The 12,534-nt window shown below is 34.6% G+C and overlaps 1 protein-coding gene and 1 non-coding gene across 2 annotated transcripts in view; one reads left to right on the top strand and one right to left on the bottom strand.

The window, feature by feature from the left end:
* The window catches only part of LOC140135724 (vesicular inhibitory amino acid transporter-like), a 108,895-nt gene that overhangs the window by 45,807 nt on the left and 50,554 nt on the right, over positions 1 to 12,534 (bottom strand). The window lies entirely within an intron of this gene.
* On the top strand, positions 6,594 to 6,667 carry Trnas-aga (transfer RNA serine (anticodon AGA)). The gene has a single exon. It is a non-coding gene; the product is annotated as a tRNA-Ser (tRNA).

Genomic DNA, 12,534 nt, shown 5'->3' with positions numbered 1-12,534 from the left:
CTTATTTTGAAATCATTCAAAAATACATCTGCCATAAAAACATCAGCAACGAGCACATTATACTTGTAAATAATGTATGAGCAACCTGATTCAAAGACACCTGCTTCTTTTTTTATAGTTTCATAGATTCCGTATTTTTACTATTGATCACGGTTGTTTGATATAATGTAAAAACTGTGTCATTTTAAAGTAAAGTTTAACAATGATGGCGCTATTTATCTTAAATTAGCTTGCATCTTTACATGGGGTAGACACTTGTATAATGGTATTAGAACATCAGAAAAAATACTAAACAAAAATACTAAGGAATAAGTCATATTATTTGGCTAATTGAATTTAAAATATATGTAAATAGCGCCCTCAATTTCCACACAAATGTACAGTTTATAGAATAAAAAATACCATAAAAAAGAAGAAAAAATTAATAATTTGATATAGAAACCAATATCTAGTATATATATATATAATATATGTATTAGTGTGATAGCTGCATTGTCCAGGTCTAGAATTGAACATTACGACGTTTTTTTTGTTAGAAAAATTAATAAATAATGACATCATACAACCGTGGGATGAGAAAAATGAGAGACACACTAACCAGAAGCATGACACATCTTGAGTAACAAAGGAAGTAGGTGTGCAAATAGTATGATACCTTAGAGTGTAAGTCAGAAATCCTTATTTAACATCTAAAATATCCTGCGCAAATATAGACCAAACATTGCAATTCTGGTTTAAACGACATTGTATCTATTCTGACTACAAAAGTAAGACTTAATTTACAGGTGCTTCAGTAAATTGATACCATGAGATCAAATATGGATCACGGTTTGGAGCAAATCAGACAATTTTTTAAGACGTTCATTGAGTTAACCTAACAAAATTGGCATTCGCGTTGCCATTGCAATGCAAGAAACAGTTGAGCAAATTTAACAAGCAGCACAACAGGTACAACACATGTCCGTAGCTACGGGTGACGTGTATTATTAACACTATTGGTTGACATCGAATCACTTTTTGTCTACTTCTATACTACGGATTTCCCCTAGAGGCACCTCTACAAAGTTACCATCAGGAAACTAAGGATCAGTCAGAGTACCTCTTCAATTAAACAGAGTAACACTTAAAACAGCGCTTTAGACAGTGAAACTTTCTCACAGCCCTCAGGGACTGCGTTGAAGAGTGTGACCGTGTTATTTTGGATATGACATGAGCTGAATTGCTACTCATGATAACAGAGTAATTGCCAAAATTAAGCATTGGTAAGTAGAAAATTGGTGACAAGTAATTTTGATTCTATTGACTTTTACTCTCTGAAAGATGTGCCCAAGTTAGCTTTGAATTGTATTGTTCCATTTCGTTTTATCACACGGGCGCTAAGAGCTTGGATGCATTAAAAGCCATATAAACATGTCTATTTTCATTAGAAAGAGAAAGAAAAGCCACGGTGGAAGATAAGTGGAGTATTATTTTGAGATATTGCATTTTTGAAAAACTGACATGTAGATATAGCAATATAAAGAATGCATTCATTTTAGATCAGAGTATCTGGCAACAAAGGCGGAGACCTTTCCTCTATACCTGGCATTCCCTTGGCTGAAAATTATGTTAAGATGTAAGTGCCTGCTGCTTCAAATTTGATTTTGTACGCTAACAATAACATGAATAATGTGCGCTATGTTTGGTTTTTCATATTCTGCAATTTATGATCATACTGCTATCGTTTGCACACTGCGTACTTTACATATTTTACCACCGACGTATTTGAAAATGGCGATATTCTTTTGTATACAATAATATAATAAAATGAGCACTAACCCAGCAAACAGAAAACCTTTTCGACATCATTCGCAAAAGGTTAGAAAAGGTTCCCAGAAAACGTTTAAATGTCGGGTAAATAAAGTGTATATAGAGGGTATAAAACGTTTTCATAACTTATTGCAAATATTCTAACAAGATGTTATTTAAGTGTTGACAAAATATTTAGCAAAAAAATTTTGCCAAAATATTTTATAATAACATTTTGAAAAATTTTTGAAAATGATTTTGTAGTGTGTTTACATACAAAACATTTTAAAACGTTTTCATGACCTTTATATAACCCGACATTTAATGTTATTAAATCGTTTTTACCAAAACCAAAAATCCAAAATATAACCTGTTAAAAACGTTTTTAACGTTTTGTGTTTGCTGGGAATTAAACACAAATTGTTTTATTAACAACTCGTCTTTAAGGTGTAGAAACCCTCCGCGACAAGCAATTAATTCCGTACACAAATTAGAAACCTTCCGCGATCAGCAGTTAATTCAGTACACACATTAAAGGATAGTAACTTAAAAATATGAACAATCGAGTCATGCGTTCAATAATACTACATAATTCAACATTGATTTACCGAATTGAGTTTCGGGCACTTTAAAACAAACAAATATCCCTGACATTTTGTTAAATGACGAGCTATGATCTTCTCCTTTGAGTACTAAATTTATCGACAAACTCATCTTGCTCGTTGCACCGTTGACTCGGTTTCCGGTATCTGATAAACGTTTGACAGCTTCTTCCTGAATGCAATGATCCCGAATGAAGTGACGGTTTTAGTCAAATGAAATTTCATTTTATTAATAACATATCTCACTTATTAGATTGGCATAACACTTGTTAATAATTCTGACACTGATTTTCATGATTTATGTTTATTATCTTTTTTAATGTAGGACATCCACTTTACACATGTTCTAAATAAATGTTGTTGAAATAATCGCTTATTCCAAAAAGGCTTTTCTATTACAGGTATCAACCAACATTTTGTGGTTGAGGTGTTTAGAGTGAATGACTTATTTTGATTGCCATGATTGGAAATTCAAATGGCATTTTCATCTTAATCGTGCATGTCACGTCGTCCGGGTGAATGACTGCCAATAGTTAAATGTTCATTTATGTAACCTCTGCGAATATCAAAATTTAGTATTAAGCATGTTCGCCCTAGTTTTTGAACGTCTTTAACTTATTAATATCACTTCTTGAACTTCTTCCGCGACAAGCAATTAATTCAGTACACAAATTAGAAACCTTCCGCGATCAGCAGTTAATTCAGTACACAAATTAAAGTATAGCAACTTAAAAATATGAACAATCGAGTCATTAATAACGGCCAATGCGTTCAATAATACTACATAATTCAACATTGATTTACCGAATTGAGTTTCGGGCACTTTAAAACAAACAAATATCCCTGACATTTTGTCAAATAACGAGCTATGATCTTCTCCTTTGAGTACTAAATGTATCGACAAACTCATCTTGCTCGTTGCACCGTTGACTCGGTTTCCGGTATCTGATAAACGTTTGACAGCTTCTTCCTGAATGCAATGATCCCGAATGAAGCGACGGAGTTGGTAAAATGAAATTTCATTTTATTAATAACATATCTCACTTATTAGATTGGCATAACACTGGTTGATAATTCTGACACTGATTTCCATGATTTATGTTTATTATCTTTTTAATGCAGTACCCTACGATAGGACATCCACTTTTTACATGTTCTAAATAAATATTGTTGAAATAATCGCTTATTCCAAAACAGGCATTTCTATTACAGGTATCAACCACCATTTTGCAGTTGAGGTGTTTGGAGTGAATGACTTATTTTGATTGCCATGATTGGAAATTCAAATAGCATTTTAATCGTGCATGTCGTGTCGTCTGGGTGAATGACTGCCAATAGTTAGATTTAATAAAATGTTCATTATGTAACCTCTGCGAATATCAAAATTTAGTATTAAACATGTTCGCCCTAGTTTTTGAGCGTCTTTAACTTATTAATATAACTTCTTGAAAATTGGCACAAGAATAACTAAATATTCCAGAAATTATCTTTAAAGACCCTGCCTTCCTTCATTCAGCTGGTGACATTTTGTTCCTGAACATCGTTGTTTAGATTTGTCCTCATTTTCTGAGTTCCCAATTAAGTTCTTTTAATCTGATTTACAAGTGATTGGTTCGACTAATCTTATTGGTCAAATAACAAGACTACGTTGTGCTAAGGTTGGCATTGCCATTGGTTGGTCACGTCGCTTGTGAGAAAGGTATTATTTTGACCGTTGTGCCAACTTTGTGCCAACGTTGACATTACGATCAAATGCTACACTATTGATATTTCTAATCTTTGATTTTTATCTGTTCCTTAACCACAGCATATTTAATTGGAGGTCCGTAAAGGGCATCTTCTTGATATATTAAGGTTGTGCCAACGTTGAGTTAACGGTGGTCCAAGGTAGAAGCCTACGTTTGTTTATAAACAAATACACATACACCATAAAAATATTGCAAATATCCAGTATGAGCTAGTATGCTTCGACTACATTTTTAAATACGTATTTATAAATACGCACGTGACCACCCCCGCGCTGCCATAATAGCTTGTAGACAATAAGTCTCGAAGTGACCTTCTACACAGTGGGTGGTCTTCCTGTCCATTTGAATGGAAAGGCGATAAACAACGCGAGACTGTGCAGCAAATATCGTAAACGTTTCTGTCGATAAATATTTTTTTCCGTTTGCAAATACTTTCGAAATATTGTTTTTGATAACACAAATTCGGAATCCCTGTATGTGTAATAATTTTGCTCTTCAATTAATACTTAAATTTTATTATATTTATCTAAAGAGCTCCTGTCCCTTTCAATGGTCTTAGGATTTGGTCACGCTTGCTGGTCTTGGTATGTCGTGCCCATGGGTCACGTGCGTATTTATTTATATAAATACGTATTTATAAATATGTCGAAGGTAGCTGATTATCACAAGAATGATTAGAACATAAAAAGTTTAATCGATGAAATAAATTATTATGAATCACGATTAAGACGATCTGCAGATTATTCCTTTGTTTGCGTCTGATTGTAACCAAAGAAGTAGCGAGGAATCAACTGACTTCAGTCTTGACAATCGTGAAGAAAAAAAGTGAAATCAACCCAAGGCGTGGATCTTAGTATCACAGCAATGTTACTGTCAAGTCAACATTGGAGGAGGTTAAATAAACAGTTAATATTGAGACAGTACCCTTTGTTTGAGAGGTGATCTAACCATTATTATTTTTGATGCTTCAAATGATATAGACATATACTGTTGCCTTGATAACTAAGTCACCACGTATGAGTTGAAATAACCAAAGGGGAAGGATTCACGCATTCCAGTACTCTTATCAGAAAGTAGATCGTGTGAGATGTCAACCTAACAACCTATATACACTCCAAAATACATAGTAATAAACAATTGAATGCGTTTATGGCTAACGTTTGTACAATAAAGGTATAGGGACGTTTAAGGAGTGTTGACGTTCTGACATATTAACGCCTTAACACAAAAGCGTTAATATTGTTACGTGATCGAATTAAGCATGAACACGCTCGTGTGTTAGTACTATTAACAGGCGTAATGTGTTACTAAAGTAACACTCCTTTAAATTCCATATACTGTCACTGAACAAACGTTAGCCATTAACGCATTCAAGTGTTTATTAAGAGTTACTCTGTAGTTTTTGCAGTGTAGAAAGAAAACGTAGGAGACACGCATATATAAAACAATGTCCCAGCAATCAGCATCATGTAACGTCCCAATTTAAGGTCATCTTTATTGACGAGTTAATTCAAACATTCTGATTTAGTGTAGACTAATGACACGTCGCATTATAATATTATTCTAGACTTTCATTTATTAAAATAAACATTATGCTAAAACTAGTCAAATGTGAACATTTCAGGCGTATGCTATAAAAATGAACACTCCTTTAAAGTCTTCACTGTACAAGCGTTAGCCGTTAAAGTCTTCAAGTGTTTATAAAGTGTTACTGTTTTTGCAGTATAGAACGAAAAAAATTCAAGACGTGAAGAAAATTGCTAATAGGTGACACATTCATCTAGAACAATGTTCCACCACTATCACCATGTATCGTCCCAATCTAAGGTCATATTTATCGAGGAGTTTATTCAAACATTCTGATTTATTGTAGACATGTGACACGTCATATTTTAATATTATTCTAGTTTTTCATTTATTAAAATTAAATTTTTGCTTTAACACACTCGTGTATTAAAACTATTCAAATGTTAAAATTTCAGGCATATGTTATAAGCATGAACACTCCTCTAAGGTCTCTATACCTTCACTGTACAAGCGTTAGCCATTAACATGTTCAAGTGTTTATTAAGTGTTACTCTGCATTGTTAATTTGTTTGCCGTGTAGAAATGAACTAATAGGTGACACGTACATATAGAACAATGTTCCACCACTATCACCATGTATCGTCCCAATTTAAGGTTATCTTTATCGACGAGTGAATTCAAACATTTTGATTTATTGTAGACTTGTGACACATTGTATTTTAAAATTATTCTAGTATTTCATTCATTAAAATTAAAATTGTGCTTTAACACACTCGTGTGTTAAAACTATTTATAACTATTATACTTAGTTCTCTGGGTTACTAGGTATTTACTTTGTGTATTTGTTATAAATATGCAGTTCTGATGCCTTCTGTGCATCATTCGAACCTAATACCTTAGATTTATATATTCCGCTCTTCTCCAGTGTGCCTCTGTGGTTCAGTTGGTTAGAGCCTCGGGCTAGAATTACGAAGGTCGCCGGTTCGAATCCGGCCAGATGCACTGGTTTGTTCAACGTTTATATGCGCTGGCTACTCTATGGAAGATTAAAATGTGTTCATTTCAGGCGTATGTTATGAAAATGAACACTCCTTTAAAGTCTCTATACCTTCACTGTACAAGCGTTAGCCATTAAGGTTAAATACAATTGATTTTCAAGGCTTGATTCCAGAGGGGCGTAAGTTAATAATGGAAACAGCCATGCAGAAAAGAATGAACTCACGCGTACAATAGTGTATCAATCTGAACTAGGGCCACGGACAAACCGCGGCTCGTGAGTCATCCTATATGTTGCAGGGATCATAGGACCATATGGGCTATGGGGGGTGATTGTGGGCAGCCGTTTTCGGCAATTTTCCTTTGGATTTTCTAAATTTTCAATTTTTAAATTATCCTGGATGATATCTGTCGTGAAATAAATCAATGCTTCTATAGGCTATAATAGGCCTAGTAGGCCTATTTATACCCTGATTATGCAATATATAGGCCTACAACAATAACTACAACAACAATAACAAAACCAACAACCAATATTTTGTTGATCTAATTTGTAAAAATATATTCATAGGCCGCGCCTATTAGACTAGTATAGCCTAAAAATTCCTGAATTATATAATGAAAAAAAAACGGGCAAAAACAATCATTCGCTGCCGTCAGAAAGAAAGAAACGAACAAGAAAAAAGAAAAAAAGTGAGAGAAAAATAAAATAAAATAAATGGAATGGACCACATAGGGACTCGAACACGTACCAAAGTTTACCAGCTCAAAACTATAGTATTATATAGTCGACCGTGAGTCCGGCGCGCTAACCGATTGAGCCACTGAGAGACATATGAAATTGATTGATCTCAAACTGACTATTATGGAATAGTGCATAACAGGCTCTTATGATAAACAAGCTCATTACCGCTGTAAATGTCGGAGGTATCGATGGCGAAAAACCTCGTTTTTTACAAAAGTAGCTTAAATTTGGAGTGAAATTCAAATGGTTAAGTAAGCGACAGACATTTGAGAAATAATGTAGGCAGTTGGAAATCAAAATTAACGTTCCACAATCCAGATATCGATAATGTAACAGTGTTTTGTGGTACAAGATTCTCGAAAATTGTTCCCCAAAACGGGCGAATAAAATTTAATCGGTACTGTATTTGGTTCTTCCCCATGGCAACATTATTTCTTTGGTCGATTTGTAGTACAATACAAAAAGGAGAAAACAATCACTCGGCGTGGTTTTATACGGAGCGAACATTTGAAAATAATTGCATGGAACGCGTTTTTGATCTTGTGAACATGGTGCGTAAAAATGATTTAAACGAAGGATTTTCAAACGGATTCTAAAAATTTGTATAAACACACAAAAATAATGTAAAGATACGTCCATGCACCGATATTTGACTCACTGCGATATTTGATTGCTGAGAAAACGCGGTTTTAGAGAACAACTTTATACCGTAAACGTTCGCCTAATGGCGCTTTTGGATTCTTAGAAATGTGAGAGCGCCATCCTTGTAAAATCTCAACAGCATTAAGGGTACGTGTATGTTAAATTGAGCAACCTGGACATAATGCCTCAGAAAAAAATATCGTGACATGACCCAATACTTTAGGTCACTAGGTTAGTTGCTAGAGCAGCAAATGTTTTGGGGTTTCTTCAGGTATTCTTTCTCAAAGTGCCATTGGACTTAATTTTGGTAAATCTTTTTATAACATTGTAATTTCTTCCTATTCTTTTTTAAATATTCTTCTGTTCAAAAGTACACCCTTCTATTGTCTGACCAGTTAGCTCAGTCGGTAGAGGGTGCGCCTTGAATGGTGAATGGTACTTGTTCGAATCTTGATTTCTGCCCCCACTTTTATGTGAAGAAGGGTCAAGAAATGTTTTTGGATTTTGTCCCCATTTTACGAACGAATATTGTGAATTTTTTTAATTTAATTTTAATTTTCTTATTTTTTTTATAGATAAATAGGCACTGCGAACAAACGGCAACAAATCCGCTGACAAAAAAATTGCTCCACCTGCTACCTATCAATGCGTGATATATTCCACTACATTTAACAGTTAAATGACCTTTGAAAAATAGAACGGCCTCAAATTTTTCAAATTGTGTAACTACATTACTTTAGGGAGGACAGTTTTTATGGTCTACTTAGCTCAGCAATGCTTTGCTGTCTTCGATAATGTTTCATGTACGCTAGAGCGTTCGATAGGAACAAGCCAACAGTATACGAGTTTGCTGATATCTATCGGAGCGTTCAGCAGAGCAGCAGAATTATAAACACGGTCGATGGTAAAACCATAATCAATTTCTTTTGTGTTCAGTAAGTACATAACGACCCACTCATCAACTACTCAAGTGGTCATTAAATAAGCATGTCTGCGGTCAATAGAAAGTCAATGATGTGTGTAAGTTTATGTTTACATAACGTGGTGTAATTAGGTTTCAAGGGGTTGTTAATTCAGGCATGGTCGTAAAATTGATTCGATCGATATTTTGGTCAACTCGTGGTATCGGAGCGTAGTGTACAATTGAGCGGAGCCTGGCAGAGTTTGCTACAGGCTTTTATGGGTTTGGGCTTTGATAAAAGCCAGGTACCTCTCCGATACAATGCGCTATCGAAGACAGTAAAGCATTGCTGAGCTCAGTAGACCATAAAAACTGTCCTCCCTTATTCATTTATGCATTATAAATGATCAGCTATTTTTCTTTTCTTAAAAGGATCGAACCCAAATATATCAGACCATTGATCATATAACTATCAGACCACGAAGTAGTTACGTAACTCCGTGATGGTATCAGAACCAAGCACTGTTTGTATGGCGATCATTACGATCACGCTATTTTGGTATGCCTTTTTTGTGTACTGATTGTTTCGATCGTGGTTCATTACTTAAGCGCGTGATCCCGTTGACATAATAACATTACGTAACTTCGATACCGGACTTTGATTCTGAATAGTTGTTGAGTGCACATAATATGGAAAGCCATTGGGGTAGTGTGTGCCTTCCAAAGCGCCTTATAACATGTTCTCTTTGTGTTGTGGAATCCTAGCCAGTATTCAATGATAGCTATATAGGCCTTGCGTTTATCGATTGGCTCCAAACAAAGGATTTGAACCGGTTTCTTTCCGTAATCATGGCGCAGTGCAGTCCATTCAATCAAATGTTGTCATCAACCTATTTGATCGTAGTGCATTTTGTTATGTGTGTGAGATGAACTGTCGCGGTAGATGCAATCATGCTTTTGTTGAATGCATTTGAGTAGTCCGCCATTTTACGGGATGATACGTCATATGCACAGCCTCAATTCAGTTGGTCGTTGTATGATTTTGTTCGTTCACTCATTCAAATTTTATTTATATCATTTGAAGATTGAGCCTATTATGATACATCCTCCGTGGAACAGTTTCAAACAAATATAGCTAGGGATTATTGGGGCAGAGGTTATCTTTTGAATCCTCTTAGAGGGCTATCATTTTTTTCGGAAGGGGGTCCCAAATTTACAAAAGGTCTGCGTCAATAAAATTGCGCACCCCCTATTTCGGCAACAAAAATTTTATGATCCCAAACCCCAAAATTGTATTGAAATCAGTCTTTTTGAATAAAAGAACACACTTTCTGTGGTCATCGTGTGACTCCCTACATTTTGGTCATAAAACATTTTATGCCCACCTCCTATTATTCTTTCCAAGACTTTATGACCCCCGTATATTTGGGACCCCCCTTTCGAATAAAATGATATACCTCTTATGACCACTGATGCATAGGCAAGGACACTCGCGCGCATTGAAAGACTTGTCGCACGCGACAGTTCGTCTCACACACAAATGCCTATACAATCAAATAGGTTCATTACAACATTTGATTGAATGGATTGTGTTACTCTAAAATGAAACGATAAAAACAAAGAATCATGAAAAAAGACACATACAAAATAAAATAATAAAAAAATATAAACAATGTTAAAGATAAAATCAAGAAAATAGAGAATAAAATTTCCTCAAATCAGAAAAAAAACATTGACAGACATCATAATCTGTCAGAAATTACTGCATGGGATTCGAACCATCAATCTTCTCCACAAGATCTCTTTATCCTCGCACTATAGTCTAATGCTCTGCTCACTGGGCCACAACGTATTAGGTGAATGATTACCGCATTATCATGAACAAGTTTGTTCGATCTTGTCCATAATTGTATGTGTCGATAGGTTTCACCCTTTAACTACACGTGCCCTTAATGATCAGTGATAATAGTCGGCTTTTACAGGGATGGCGCTCTCTCATTTCCATGAACTCTATAGCGCCATTAGGTGAACGTTTACGGTACGTCTTTTATACGTTTTTTATACGTTTTTTCGTGTTCAAGTGTTTATTAACTGTTACTCTGTATTGTTTGCAGTGTAGATAAAAATGTAAAACGTGAAAAATGGGTTAATAAGTGATACGTATATACATATAACGTCCCAATTTAAGGTCATCATTATAGACGCACTCAACAAGTTAATTCAAACATTCTTGTGACACGTCATGTTGTAGATGTGGATATACCGTATAATAATATTATTCTAGTCTTTCATTATCTCTTTATTAAAAGCAAAAATAAAACAAGAAAAGAATGGAGGAGAAAGGACAGCATCCCATGTAAAAACATCAGAGATATTATAATTCTAAATGTAAAACATTTTCTACTCTCGTTGAAAACTTATCAAGTTCACATTATACTTTCTTACATCAAACACTAATAAAACTTGATTTTAAACATTAGTTACTGACCACTTGACCTAATAACGATGTAATCAATTATCTGTCCTCCTCATCTCGTATACATTGTTTTTCTTGTGCTTATCAACAGAGATCCAGAATAAATTGTGTTCTAAAAACAATACTTACGCGTAGGGTCAAATTAGTATGACCAAAAGAAAAGGATTGTGTCAATTGAATGGTCCCATGTGGTTCAACAACTGCAGCTTGCAGCAATTTGTCGAGCTCGTGCAATGTTTTTGTAAGCAATATTCGGTTGCAGCGTCTTGGGGACAAAGTGACTGACTGAAAATGTTACATTATCACAACCACACCGTCTGTATGAGGTGTTCGACAGTAGTTTTAAATTTGGTCATCATTTATATCACACGATTTTTGTGTGATTTGTACCTGATGAAACTTGGATCTATCATAATCTAACTGGGACTTAAAAATTCATAAAATTGTATTCAATACATTTATAAAAAAAAGGCCAAAAGACTCTTAATTATTGTCTTTCTTTTCAACAATGAAAATTATTTCATAAGTATCTTATTATAGCTGTTATTTGAGTTGAAAATGTAGGTGAAATGCTGCAAGTATGTGCTTAATACGGTGAGCCTTGTATATATACCTTTTCGTACCACTCGTTTATTACAACAACATGTAAATTACATGAAAACAATAAAAGATCATTAAATGATAGTAGAATACTTTGCATTGCTGGAAAGGAAACAACAAAAAACCAAATATAACCATATGTTTAAACTGACACATTGGAGACACACGTAAACGATCATACAAACATCCGCGTTAAAAACAATTCAACGAATTGCAACTTCTTAACTAGTTCCAATTTCAAAATGAGTTAATATTGCTTTCTTTTCGCATAACCTGGTCTGGTCGTAGAGGTCGAACTAAATATACTAAACATACCAATTGCGAAACAGCATTTCGCAAACTCACTATTATATCGAGTGTAATGCCCTCCAAAGCCAAGTATCTAAAATGACCTTGAAGTAAAATCTTATATTGGTCCTTGATTTGTTTGAAAAAATTACACGTTTAATATAACGCCATTTTTCCGTAGTAAAAGAGTTGTTTAATTACACAAATATACTCGAGAGTAT

Source organism: Amphiura filiformis, chromosome 16 (assembly GCF_039555335.1).
Source record: "Amphiura filiformis chromosome 16, Afil_fr2py, whole genome shotgun sequence".
Lineage (NCBI taxonomy): Eukaryota > Metazoa > Echinodermata > Ophiuroidea > Amphilepidida > Amphiuridae > Amphiura > Amphiura filiformis.
The sequence above is the reverse complement of the archived record's forward strand: the minus strand, read 5'-3'. Positions and strand labels throughout refer to the sequence as shown.